Source organism: Oryctolagus cuniculus, chromosome 2 (genome assembly GCF_964237555.1).
Source record: "Oryctolagus cuniculus chromosome 2, mOryCun1.1, whole genome shotgun sequence".
NCBI lineage: Eukaryota > Metazoa > Chordata > Mammalia > Lagomorpha > Leporidae > Oryctolagus > Oryctolagus cuniculus.
This window is the reverse complement of record NC_091433.1, coordinates 145,160,371-145,174,443: the sequence shown is the minus strand read 5'-3', so window position 1 is coordinate 145,174,443 and position 14,073 is coordinate 145,160,371.

The following is a 14,073-nucleotide window of genomic DNA, read 5'->3' as shown; positions in this document are numbered from 1 at the left end:
ATGCTTCCAACTTTTCCCTTTTCAATAGGATGTTGGCTGTGGGTTTTTCATAGATTGCTTTGATTGTATTGAGGAATGTTCCTTCCAAACCCAGTTTGCTTAGCGTATTCATCATGAACGGGTGTTGTATTTTATCAAATGCTTTCTCGGCATCTATTGAGAAAATCATATGGTTTTTCTTCTGCAGTCTGTTAATGTGGTGTATCACATTGATTGTCTTGTGCACGTTAAACCATCCCTGCATACCAGGGATAAATCCCACTTGGTCTGGGTGGATGATCTTTCTGATGTGTTGTTGCATTCTATTGGCGAGAATTGTATTGAGGATTTTTGCATCTATGTTCATCAGGGATATTGGTCTGTAATTCTCTTTCAGTGCTGCATCTTTTTCCGGCTTAGGAATTAAGGTGATGCTGGCTTCATAGAAAGAATTTGGGAGGATTCCCTCTTCTTCGATTGTTCTGAATAGTTTGAGAAGAATTGGAGTTAGTTCTTCTTTAAATGTCTGGTAGAATTCAGCAGTGAATCCATCTGGTCCTGGGCTTTTCTTTGTTGGGAAGGCCTTTATTACTGTTTCAATTTCTGTCTCAGTTATGGGTCTGTTTAGGTTTTCGATGTCTTCCTGGTTCAATTTAGGTAGGTTGCATGTGTCCAGGAATCTATCCATTTCTGATAGGTTTCCCTGTTTGCTGGCATACAAGTCCTTGTAGTAATTTCTGATGATTCTTTTTATTTCTGTGGTGTCTGTTGTTATGTTTCCTTTTTCATCTCTGATTTTATTGATTTGGGTCTTTTCTCTTCTTTTTTTAGTTAGTTGGGCCAATGGGGTGTCAATTTTGTTTATTTTTTCAAAAAACCAGCTCCTCGTTCGGCTGATTTTTTGTAATTTTTTTTTTGATTCAATCCTGTTGATTTCTTCTCTGATTTTAATTATTTCTCTTCTCCTACTAGATTTGGGTCTGGTTTGCTGCAGTTTTTCTAGATCCTTGAGATGCGTTGAAAGCTCATCTATTTGGTGCCTTTCCAATTTCTTGATGTAGGCATCTATTGATATAAACTTTCCTCTTAACACTGCTTTTGCTGTATCCCATAAGTTTTGGTATGTTGTGCTGTTATCCTCATTTACTTCCAGAAAATTTTTGATTTCTCATTTAATTTCTTCTATGACCCATTGTTCTTTCAGGAGCATGTTGTTCAATCTCCATGTGTTTGCGTATGCTCTAGGGATTCCTGAGTTGCTAATTTCCAACTTCATTCCTTTATAGTCTGAGAAGCTGCATGGTATGATTCTAATTCTTTTGAATTTGCTGAGACTTGCTTTATGGCCTAGTATGTGGTCAATCCTAGAGAAGGTTCCAAGTACTTCTGAGAAGAATGTAAAATCTTTAGCTATAGGATTGAAAGTTCTGTAGATATCTGTTAGATCCATTTGGGCTATAGTGTCGTTTAAATCTACTGTATCCTTGTTGATCTTCTGTCCGGTTGATCTGTCTATTTCTGAGAGTGGAGTATTGAAGTCCCCCAGTACTATTGTATTGGGGTCTAAGTCTCCCTTTAAATCCCTTAACAAATCTTTTAGATAAACCGGTGCCCTGCAGTTAGGTGCATATACATTGATAATTGTTATATCTTCTTATTGTATTGATCCCTTCATCATTATATAATGTTCCTCTTTGTCTCTCTTAACAGTTTTTGTGGTAAAGTTTATGTTGTCTGATATTAAGATGGCTACGCCCGCTCTTTTTTCATTTCTGTTGGCATGGTATATCTTTTTCCAGCCTTTCACTTTCAGTCTGTATGCATCTTTGTTGGAAAGATGTGTTTCTTGTAAGCAGCAAATACATGGGTTTTGTTCCTTAACCAAATCAGCCAATCTGTGTCTTTTAACTGGACAGTTCAGGCCATTAATGTTCAATGTGACTAATGATAAGTGGTAACTTTGCCCTGCCATTTGCCAAAGATAAGTTCTAATATATGCTTTGAATTCCCTGTGATCTTTTACTGTGAGGTTTCCTTCGTTTACCTTCTTTCATATTGATGACCGTGTTTCTGTGTTTCTGTGTGCAACACATCTTTAAGCATCTTTGGCAGGCCCAGACGAGTGGCAACAAATTCTTTCAATTTCTGTTTGCTATGAAAAGTCTTTATTTCACCTTCATTCACAAATCATAGCTTTGCAGGATATAATATTCTGGGCTGGTAGTTTTTCTCTCTTAGTACCTGGGCTATATCTCGCCATTCCCTCCTAGCTTGTAGGGTTTCTGATGAGAAGTCAGCTGTGAGTCTGATTGGAGATCCTCTGAGAGTAATCTGATGTTTCTCTCTTGCACATTTTAGGATCTTTTCTTTATGTTTCACTGTGGAGAGTTTAATTACAACGTGTCATGGTGAGGATCTCTTTTGGTCATGATTATTAGGGGTTCTGTGAGCTTCCTGTACTAGGATTTCTCTGTCCTTCTCCAAACCTGGGAAATTTTCTGCTAATATCTCACTAAAAAGGCCTTCTAATCCTTCTCCCTCTCCATGCCTTCAGGAACTCCTAGAACCTGAATGTTGGTTTTTTTAATAGTATCCTGCAGATTCCTGATGATATGTTTTAGATTTCTAATTTCCTCTTCTTTTCTTTGGCCTGACTGTATCTTTTCCTGTTCTCTGTCTTCTAAATCCAATATTCTCTCTTCTGCTTCACCCATTCTCTTCGTAAGGCTCTCTATTGTGTTTTTCATTTGATCTATTGAATTCTTCACTTCATTATGATTTCTCGTCACTATCACAGTTTCCTGTTGTACTAGTTGTTTCGTTTCATTTTGATTCCTCCTTAATATTTCATTTTCACGAGAGAGATTTTCTATCTTGTCCATGAAGGATTTCTGTAGTTCAAGAATTTGTTTCTGAGAACTTCTTAATGTTCTTATCAATTTTTTGAGATCTGCTTCTTGCATTTCTTCTAACTCATCATCTTCATAATCTTGAATTGGGGTGTCTTTTTCATTTGGGGGCATCATGGTGACTTCCTTGTTTTTATTACCTTGGTTTTTGCGTTTGCTGTTTGGCATATTGGAGATATTTGGTTTCTTCACTGTGGTGCTTTTTCTTGTTATACTATGACTCTAGATTAAGTGGACTGTCTGGTTTTGATGGAGCCTTAGAGGCTTGAGATGGGTGTGGCCTGAGAGCTCTGTTTGGTGTGCCAAAGGTGACACTCCCAGGTTAGGCCTGGTAGATATCTCTCTCTCTTTCTTTCTTTTTTTTATTCAAAAGGGAAGTAATTCCGCACAGCTGAACAAAGTTGGAGGTAGTTAGCAGGCAAATGATATACCCACAGGAGCCAGAGATCAGAAGCTCTTTCCCAAGGACCACACAGGGAATCTGTTCTGCCCTCAGGGTGGGCTCAGATTCTCCTTCAGTCTCCCACTGGGTTGCCAAAGTTACGGAATTGTATTGTCTGTGGAGAGTACTCACGTGAATTCTGTGAGTTCTCTCCCCCACCATCTCTTTTTTCACAGTCTCAGTTCAGTAGCACCACAAATTTACTAGGTCCTAATCTCCTGTTAATTCGCCCCGCCCAGAGTCAGGTGTTTCTGCTAGGCTCAGGGCCGGTGCAGACCTGAGGTCACTCTGCTTATGACGTATGTCCAAGATGGCGCCTGCTCTTTGTCTTGCTTGCCCTTGAGAGGTGAGCGGAGAGAGAGAAACCCGTGTCCGTACCAGTCACCTTTTTTTTTCTCTCTCTCTCTCTCTTCCAGTTAGCCTGGTGAACTTCCCCCCCCCCCCGGGGGTCGTTCCCTCTAGTCTCCTCTCTCCACTTGCCTGCTGGTGTATTGGGCTATTGAGGTTCGGCTCACCTCGCATTCCAGCACAGGTGTGTTGAGTCTGCAGCTGGTGTCCCGAACTGTGGGCTCCCACGCTCTCCACGCAGGTCCACTGTGAATCACGTGTTCCAGAAGAGTTTCTTCTGCTGTTTCCTCCCCTACTCTTCCTTGAACCTGCAGTATCTCCACTGTTATTAAACTGTCTCTCCCCGGACTATCAGTGTGCTCCTTTCCTATTCCGCCATCTTGCCTCCTCCAGTCGACCCTAATATTCTATAGTGTGACCTAAGCTGAGGGCTAATGCCTAGCTTTTTGCTAGCACTCCGATATAAAATACAGACTGAAGGATCCAGCCATCTTAGTCTGAACAGCCATGGGTATGACCAACTTCTGATATTTTTTGTCTCTCCTTGTGTGATGCTCCAAGTCCTTTTCTTAGAAATTCTTTCATTAGCTGTTCATTTCGGCTGTCTCTGCTTATGACACGATCGTTTTTCTTTCCTGTGTTGCTGCTATACTTTTTTCTTAGTGAAAATCTCTCTCCCCTTCTCCTTTTCTCTTGCCTTTCTCAAATGAACCTGAATTCCATGTTTCCACAGTTCCCTAATTTTCTGTTGTCAGTCAGATCTGCCCTCTATCTATGTGGGTCTGTGCATTAATTCACTCTGCCTCCATTTTCTTGTTTTTGCTTTGCTGCATATCTTTCCTTTAAAATGAAGCTACCATATCATTCCTTTTCTTGTTTTCAATAATCAGCGAAGCAAGGCAGATGGATGAAATGAACAATGATGAGAAACTAAAAAATAATGTAATTCTATTTCTAGAAACTACTGGAATTCTGGATTACATAAAAGTATGCTTTATTCAGCAAACATTTTGGAGACTCCTATTGTGTGAAAAGTGGGTCCTTCTTTGGAGACCAGTTCTTAAAACAGTGTCAAAGATAAATCATGACTTAGCTGATGTGATTGTCTGCACCCGTTCTGATATATGGAGAGGCCATAAAGGCAACCGCAATAGAGGTGGCCTAAGGCTTACTAGGTAAAATTGTGAGTGGAATACCAAGATGTGAAGAATCCAAAGCAGGGATTATCTGAATGAAACAAAACCCTTTCTCTCAAGAAAGTTACAACAGATTATCTACAGTCGAATGTAACCAGGAGGGTATAGTAATAAAGAGCTAGGGCTCAAGCACCAACTGATCTGACCTTAATTTTTATTCTACTGCTTCATTTTTGCTAATATGGTTAAATTACTAAAATAGCATCTTGCCACCAAGCATGGTACATTGTGAATATTCAATACATGTAAGCTATCATCCAATAAAGAAATATGTCCTTTGAAGTCTCCAAAAAATGTATACATTTTAAGTGCATATTGGCCATTGTTATAATTCCCAACTCAATCTGAGAACCAATCAGGTAAAAATATATCTAATAAGAATTAGGGGACTGTTATAGAGAAATTGACTGTCCAAAAGCTGGAAAACAGAATGCAGAAGTGGTTCAGGTAGTCCAAGGCACCATCTCTTCTTTCTTGCTACAGAAGAACACACAGCTCTATTATGGTGCAGGAACTGAAAATATCAATATTTGTAAACATGTCTTTAAATAAAATTTCATGGAATGGTTGTGGATTTGGGGGAGCCTGTTGAAACCTCAGGTATAACAAGAACGAGGGAAGGCTGCCTTTCCACATGTAGGGAGACTCTTGGATCAAGGTTAAATGACTTAGTTCCTTTCAGAGCTCAGGGGCAAATGAAAGCCATACTGAAATACTGCAGATATCTCCACTCAAAGACACTCCATGTTTATCGGATATGAACTAAAGCAAAGACCACTAAAGCAACTTATATTGGACTGGATAGAACAACAGGCAATTGAAGGAGGGAACCATGAGGTAAAGATATTCAAGTGAAGACTCCATAGTTCAGAACAAGAAAATGGAGGAATCATTTTTAAAGAGAAAGCCACATGGGATGTAGTGAATATGTCTCCTCCAAAATTCAGATGTTGCCAGTGGGATAGGATCATGAAGAGAAGCCTACAAGAGGTGATCCAGTCATGAGGTTTCCTCCCCTGATAAGTGGGACTAGGGCCCTTATAGAAGAGGCTTCACACATCATTCTGCTTGCTTGCCCTTCCACTTTCTGCCATGTGAGGACACAGCATTCATCCCATCCAGAGAGTGCAGCCCCCACCAGGCAGCCACACTTACCACTGCTTTGACCTTGTACTCTTAGCCTACAGAAACATGCACTAATACACTTCCGTTCTTTAAAATTATTCAGTATCAGGTACTCTGCTATCTGCACAAACAAAGACTCATACCAAAGGACCGCATCTCTGCGCTTCACCTCTAAAAGCACAGTCTAGTGTCTTGTTCAAGGCAGATCAATAAGCATTCATATTTCTAGGCTATATTCACACCAGTTAGCTAATGCAGAGGAGATACAGGAAGATCTTTAAAAGGAGTTGAAACTGCAAGCAAATTGGGGGAGGCTTTGAAAAACCACTCAAGGCTCCTTTAGATGGTCAGCGAGTAAATTCTTAGGCAAAAATCAGGGATATAGAAGTATGTGAGAAGAGTACTGATAAGTTAAAGAGAGGAAAGCAGGAGTGGGGGATTACAAAATAAGGAGATTTAAATACTTATATATGCCAGAGTTTTGATGTATTGTGGGTGGTTATAATTTAAGGAGAAATATGCTTCCATTTTTCTTCCTTTAAAGAATAGCTCAGGAGGAGACTTCAATATAGAATTTTGAACTCTAAGTTATACTCTACCAATAGACGTGGACCTAACCTTTCCCCTGGAAGAATTCTGGTCTTGATATATTGGGATTTGTACAAATCTAACTAAAATTAGAATTTGGAAATTTCAGAGTTTGTTTGAATATTTTCACAGATAAAATACATACACATTTTTCTAAAATTTATGCTTGAACCAACATGTGAATAGAAATTTGACCAAGAGAATTTTGTATGTGTGAATGAGTGTGTGAATATTCAAAATGATAAACTTTAATGTTTCAAGAACCATCTCAATGGTCTTGAAATGAATTTCATTAAAGTGGAAAGCAAACCTTACTGGACTGGAATCAAATGAAATAAACAGCATGGCTGAGAATATGTCCAATTTCTCCAAAGCTACAATCTTAGAATGTCTTCTCATCTTCGGTTCATTTTAGAGCTTTGTAAAAGGAAAATCTAGTGTATTGGAAGAGTATAACCATTACACCAATTAGAATGAATGTGTGAAAACTACTAAAACTATTACAGGGGGGAATATAGGAGTTGAGAAGGAGATAATGAAGGGTCAGGCACTGAGTCACTGCCTATCTTTAAAGAACTTCACAGGAAGTAGATAGGACTGGGTGTATGGAAAGTAGAAAAAGAACAGCTTTGTACTCAGAACTGGAGCCATGAGTGGCCACAAGTGGAGGCATGTTCCCACATGCTGCTTAGAAGTATTTACAGGGCCAGAGCAAACCTTGCTAATCTGAAAGATGCTATAAGGAAGATGGACAGATGGGAATTAAACAAGGTTTTACCAACAAGAGAGTTTTCCTCACTTTGCTAGCAATAAAAGGTGGTCGAGGCAGATGGAAAACAAATCCTCTAGGCTTAGATTTTGGATGAATCCTTGTGAAAGGACACCTCTAAGTTTTTCAACTTGCTAGAAGGAAGGGTCTGTGTTCCCTGTACTTCTTAAATAAGAAGAGTTTCAGAGAAAAGACAGTAGCAGCAGTGGCAGGAAGGCACTCAGCTGCAGTGCGTTTGAAGCAGCCGCTATCTTCCAGAGAGTACTGGCAGTCTCTGCTAGAGACCATCCCACAGGCAGTTCATAGTTAATTACTGTTATTAAAAAAAATCAGAAAAATTGGCAAAGGGTGTCTTAGCCATTTCACAGCTTAAGAAACATGAATGGCCAAGAACTCATTTGAAAAGCCACTCGAATTCACCAGTAATCATGGAAATGAAAATAAAAACCACAATGAGATAATGTTTAATTCCTATCAAATTAGCAAAAATTAAATTTAATAATGCCTAATATAATCAAGAATGCGAAATAATATCTTCCACATTGCTGGTAGGAGTGGAAACTAGTACAACCACCTTAGCAAGCAATTTGAGATTTTATAGTAAATAGGATAAAAAATTTATAATAAGGCTCAGGAATATAACATTTGTGCTTATTTTGCATCAGAAACCAAATATTAAAATATTCATTGCAGCAGTGTCTATAATAGCAAAATGAAAAATTGCCTAAATGTTCATCAGTATAACATATAAATTATAATATATCTAAATTGTGGGATAATATACAATAGTGGAATTGTGCAAACATCAGCACAGGAATAAATATAATCATATTATCATTTTAAAATGCAAGTCACAGAAGAATAAGTACAGTATAAAACCAGTCATGGCAATTTTTAAATTGGAACCATTAAATGATTTATATTTCAGGGAAAGCACATTTTACTACTATAAAATAAAAGTGAAGTAATAGCAACAGAAAAGCCAGAAGAGTGCTTTGTGAAAAATGGGATAAAACTTGGGGTAGAGGGGCCAGTGCTGTAGTGCAGTGGGTTAACACCCTGGCCTGCAGAACCAGCATCCCATATGGGAACCAGTTCTAGTCCTGGCTGCTCCTCTTCTGATCTAGCTCTCTGCTATGGCCTAGGAGAGCAGTAGAAGATGGCACAAGTCCTTGGGCCTCTGCACCCACGTGGGAGACCCGGAAGAAGCTCCTGGCTTCAGATTGGCACAGCTCCGGCCGTTGTGGCCATCTGGGGAGTGAACCAGTGGATGGAAGACCTCTTCTCTCTCTCTCTCTCTCTCTCTCTCTCTCTCTGCCTTTCCTTCTCTCTCTGTGTAACTCTGATTTTCAAGTAAAATAAATAAAAAATCTTAAAAAAAACAACTTGGGGTAGCTCAAAGGGGCATCAATATCCACGATAATGGCTCTTAGATGAGGTGGTGGTTACACAGCTGTTTGTTATCTTGATAAATTGTGTATTCTTTTTCTTAAAGTTTTATTTCACTTATTTGAAAGACAGAGTTATAGGGAGAGAGACAGAGGGAGAGAGAGAAAAAGAGAGAGAAAGAAAGAGAGAAAGAAATCTTCCATCTGCTGGTTCACTCTCCAAAGGGCTGAAATACCAGAGGCTGAGCCAGGCTGAAGCCAGGAGCTAAAAGCTTCTTCCAGCTCTCCCATGTGGGCACAGGGCCCCAAGGACTTAGGCCATTGCCCACAGCTTTCCAAGGCCATAGCAGAGAGCTGGCTCAGAAGTGGAGCTGCCAGGACTCAAACTGGCATCCATATAGGATGCTGGTACTGCAGATGGCAGCTTAACCTGCTCCACTACAACGCAGGACCCCAAAATTGTGTATTCTTATACATGTTTTTGTATTCATGATATTTTAATGTGTTATAAAATTGATTCTTAGCCATTCCACTACAAAGATCTAAATAAGAAATTGAAAGCTGGGTGGGCTCATTAATATTTTGGCAAAGTAACAACCTTTGTTAAGGGAATTACTGGACCACATTAGACATACAGTTTGCTATGTTAATATGTAAAGATTATATCAGGCCGGCGCCACGGCTCACTAGGCTAATCCTCCTCCTTGCGGTGCTGGCACACCGGGTTCTAGTCCTGGTCGGGGCGCCAGATTCTGTCCCGGTTGCCCCTCTTCCAGGCCAGCTCTCTGCTATGGCCAGGGAGTGCAGTGGAGGATGGCCCAAGTGCTTGGGCCCTGCACCCCATGGGAGACCAGAAGAAGCACCTGGCTCCTGCCATCGGATCAGCGTGGTGCGCCGGCCGCAGCGCGCCGGCCACGGCGGCCATTGGAGGGTGAACCAACAGCAAAAGGAAGACCTTTCTCTCTGTCTCTCTCTCTCAGTCTACTCTGCCTGTCAAAAAAAAAAAAAAAAAAAAAAGATTATATCAAAGCTTCTGTAAATCAAGAGAGAAAGTTTTAGACGAGAACGCTCTCATACTAGAGAAAGATAAAATAAACTTATTAAAGAAGTAAAAGGAAATATTAAACTTTTCTGGCATCAGAGAAGTGTCATTGCTTCTATTTAATTGTCCCCCTTATTTTCTCCCCTCACAAACTACTCTCAGTTTTCTGTGAAAAATTGTCATTTACAATTCACAATACTAGTACAGAGTCTGGTCTTAAAATTAGTCTCCAGAAAAGATAATCAGAGCACTGATTCTTTTACCTTTTAACTGAATTATTATTTTATTAGATTATTTTAGTATTAATCAATTAACATAAAGGGAACAGATTTCATGTATGTTTCATCTTTAGAGTTTTAAGGACATAATAATACTTCTGACTATCTTCCTCCTTGCTTTTTATTTTTCTTTTAATTTTTGCAATGGCATACATTTAATTTACTTTATAATCACAAGCTTAACCCTCCACTAAAAAAAATAATTCGACAAGTAGTAAGTAAGAACCACTGTTCCTCAGGGATATAGACGAAGGCTATAAATAATAATCAAATTACCAAATGTCAGTTTCACCCCATGCATATTATGTACTCTATATATTAATTACCAGAAATCAGAGAAAACATTTGATATTTGTCTTTTTGGGTCTGGCTTATTTCATCAAGCATAATGGTCTCCAATTGCATCCATTTTGTTCAAAAGATAGGGTTTCATCCTTTTGCATGTCTGAGTCATATTCCATTGTGGACATACCACATTTTCTTTATCCAGTTATCAGCTGATGGGCATCTGGGTTGATTCCATGTCTTAGTTAAAGTGAGTTGAGCTGCTATAAACATGGGGGTAGAGATAACTGTTTCAAATGCTGATATTATTTCCTTTGGACAAATTTCCAGCAGTGGGTAGGCTGTTTCACATGGTGGATCTATTTTCAGATTTCTGAGGAATCTCCAGACTGTCTTCATAGCAGTTATACCAATATACATTCTCACCAGTATATCATGGTAGCTTTTTCCCAACATCCTTGCCATCATTTGTTACTTTTATGATGTTTGGATGATAGCAATTCTAATTTGGATGAGGTGAAACATCATTATTGTTTTTATTTGCATTTTTCAGGTGGCTAGTGATTATAAGCATCTTTTCATGTTTCTAGCAGCCATTTGTATTTTATCCTTTGGAAAATGCCTGTTCATATCCATAGCCCATATCTTTACTGGATTCTTTGTTTAGTTTGTTGAGTTTCTAGATTTTCTTATGTATTCTGGATATTAGTCATTTATCAGGTGTATAGCTTGCAAATATTTTCTCCAATTCTTCCAGTTGTCTCTTCATTTTGTCAAGTGCTTACCCTAACAAGACCTTTGCTGTGCAGAAGCTTCTTAGCTTGGTGTAAACCCATTTATCTGTTTTTGCCTTTATTTCCTGTGCTTGTGGGGTTTTATACAAGAAATCTTTGTCTATTCCAATGTGTTGTTGGATTTCCCATGTTTTCCTCTAGCAACTCGATGGTTTCAGCTGTTAGGTTTAGATTGTTGATCCACTGTGAGATGACTTTGCATAGGGTGTAAGGTAGAGATCCTGTTTAATATTTCTGCATGTGGAGATCCAGTTTTCCCCACACCATTTATTGAAGAGATTGTCCTTTCTCCCAGAATTGATTTTATATCATTTGTTGAAGATTATTTGTTTTTGATGCATGGGTTAATTTCTGGGGTTTCTAATCTATTCCATTGGTCCACACGTCTAATTTTGTGCTAGTAGCTGGCTGTTTTGATTATAACCTTCTGTAATATGTCTTGAAATCTGGTATTGTAGGCCAGCACTGTGGCTCATTTGGCTAATCCTCTGCCTGCGGCGCTGGCACCCTGGGTTCTAGTCCCGGTTGGGGCGCTGCATTCTGTCCCAGTTGCTCCTCTTCCAGGCCAGCTCTCTGCTGTGCCCCGGGAAGGCAGTGGAGGATGGCCCAAGTACTTGGGCCCTGCACCCGCATGGGAGACCAGGAGGAGGCACCTGGCTCCTGGCTTCAGATCCGCATAGTGTGCTGGCCATAGTGGCCATTTGGGGGGTGAACCAACAGAAAGGAAAACCTTTCTCTCTGTCTCTCTCTCTCTCACTGTCTAAATCTGCCTGTCAAAAAAAAAAAAAGAAATTTGGTATTGTAATGTTTCCAGCTTTTATTATTTAAGATTGCTTTAGCTATTCAGGGTCTCTCATATATTCATATGAATTTTAGGGTCTTTTTTTCTAGATCTGATAAGAATGACCTTGGTACTTTTATTTGGATCACACTGAATCTGTAAATTGCTTCAGGTGGTAAGGACATTTTATATTAATTCTACAAGTCCAGATTTTTTTCATTTTTAGGTGTTTTCTTCTATTTATTTCCTTATTGTTTTGTAATTTTCATTTTAGAGATCTCTCACATGCATGGTTAAATTTATTTCAAGGTATTTAAAATTTTTGTAGCTATTGTGAATACAACAGATATTACAAGCTCCTTCTCAGCCATGGTGTTGTTTGTGTATAGAAATGCTATTGATTTTTGAGTAGTGATTTATATCCTGCAGCATTGCCAAACTCTCTTATGAGTTACAATAACTCTTAGTGGACTCCTTTCATTTCCCTATATAGAATCATACCATCTGCAAACAGGGATAAGTTGGCTTCATCCTTTCCCACTGGTGTCCCTTTGGCTCTGGCTAAAACTTCCAAGACTATCTTGATTAGTAATGGTGAGAGTAGGCTTCCTTGTCTGGTTTGGATGTTAGTGAAATGCTTCTATTTTTTCTCATTCAATACAATGCTTATTGTGGGTTTGCCATATATTGTCTTGATTGTGTTGAAGTATGATCCTTCTATACCCAATTGGCTTAAGGCTTTTAGCATGAAATGATGTTGTATTTTATCAAATGTTTTCTCTGCATCTATTGAGAAAATCATATAGTTTTTATTGCAGTTTGTTAATGTGATGTATCACATTTATTGATTTGCGTATGTTGAATCATGCTTGTATCCCAGGGATAAATCTCACTTGGTCTGGATGGATAATCTTTTCAATGTATTATTGGATTCAATTAGCTAGTATTTTGTTGAGGACTTTTTGCTTCTGTGTTCATCAGGGATACTGTGGCTGAATAGAGAAAATCAAGGTGATTTTGACCAGGGGAAGATGCAAAAAGAACAGGGAAGGAACTGTGTTCCCAGGGGACATCTTGTAAAAAGTTTTCAGGGGAAAGTCTACAGAAACAAGAGAGATTGCATGGAGCATTGAAGACTGCACAGTCATGTAACAGGTAGCAGGATTCCACCAACAGTTCCCACAGCTAGCAGAGATGCCATCTTCTCAGACCATGGAATCTGCAGTAGCCTGCACAACACTGGTGATCTTGATTGAGGGAGAACCTCATCGTGCCCACTGACTTTGAGTCTAGGCTGAAGAGCTTACAGGGTATAGAGTGCCCACCTAACCCTGTGAAAGGAAGCAACATCGATTTTCTCCCCTCCCCAACCAAGGTGCCAAGCAACCATCAGGGAGGAAGTACCACCTCCCCAGAGTAAGGTAAGCAAAGGCAACTGTGGTCCATGTGCCTTTAGCAAATTTTGTCTAAAAAAGAAATCCAATACCCCACTGACTTGGATTCTGGCCTGGGGAGTTGAAGGAAGGGTGCAGCACCCATTTGGATCCACGGAGGGAAGGCAAGAACTCAATCTGGGTATCTCACATATATGGCAGCAACCCAACTACTGCACACAATACCTGTTGCCTCTCTGGGGATTAATTAGCAGGTAGATGGAATAGAGACTGGAGCTGTGGCTTGAACTCAGGCACTCTAATATGCGAAGCAGGTGTTCCAGCCAGTGGCTTAACTGTTATGACAAAAGTCCACCCCGTTTAATCTTCACTGACACTCAATTTGGAACAAGAACATGAAAGTCCTGATTTTTTTAAAAGCTTTGTCAAATATATTTTCTTTGTAAATAATATTACGAGGTACTTTAAAAAATTTACTTATTTGTAAAGCAGAGTGACAAAGAGAGGGAGAGAGAGACAGAGTTATTTAAACCACTGGTTCACTCCCCAAATGCTCACATCAGCTGGGATGGGCCTAGCTGAACCAAGAATCTGGAAACTCCAGCTGGTTTCCCATGTGGGTGTCAGGGACTCAAGTACTCAAACCATCATTGTCTGCCTTCTAAAGTGCATTAGCAGAAAGCTGTTTCAGAAGTAGAGTGGCCATGCAGAATAGCCCAGACTTGAATAAGCACTCAGATACGAGATGCAGGCCT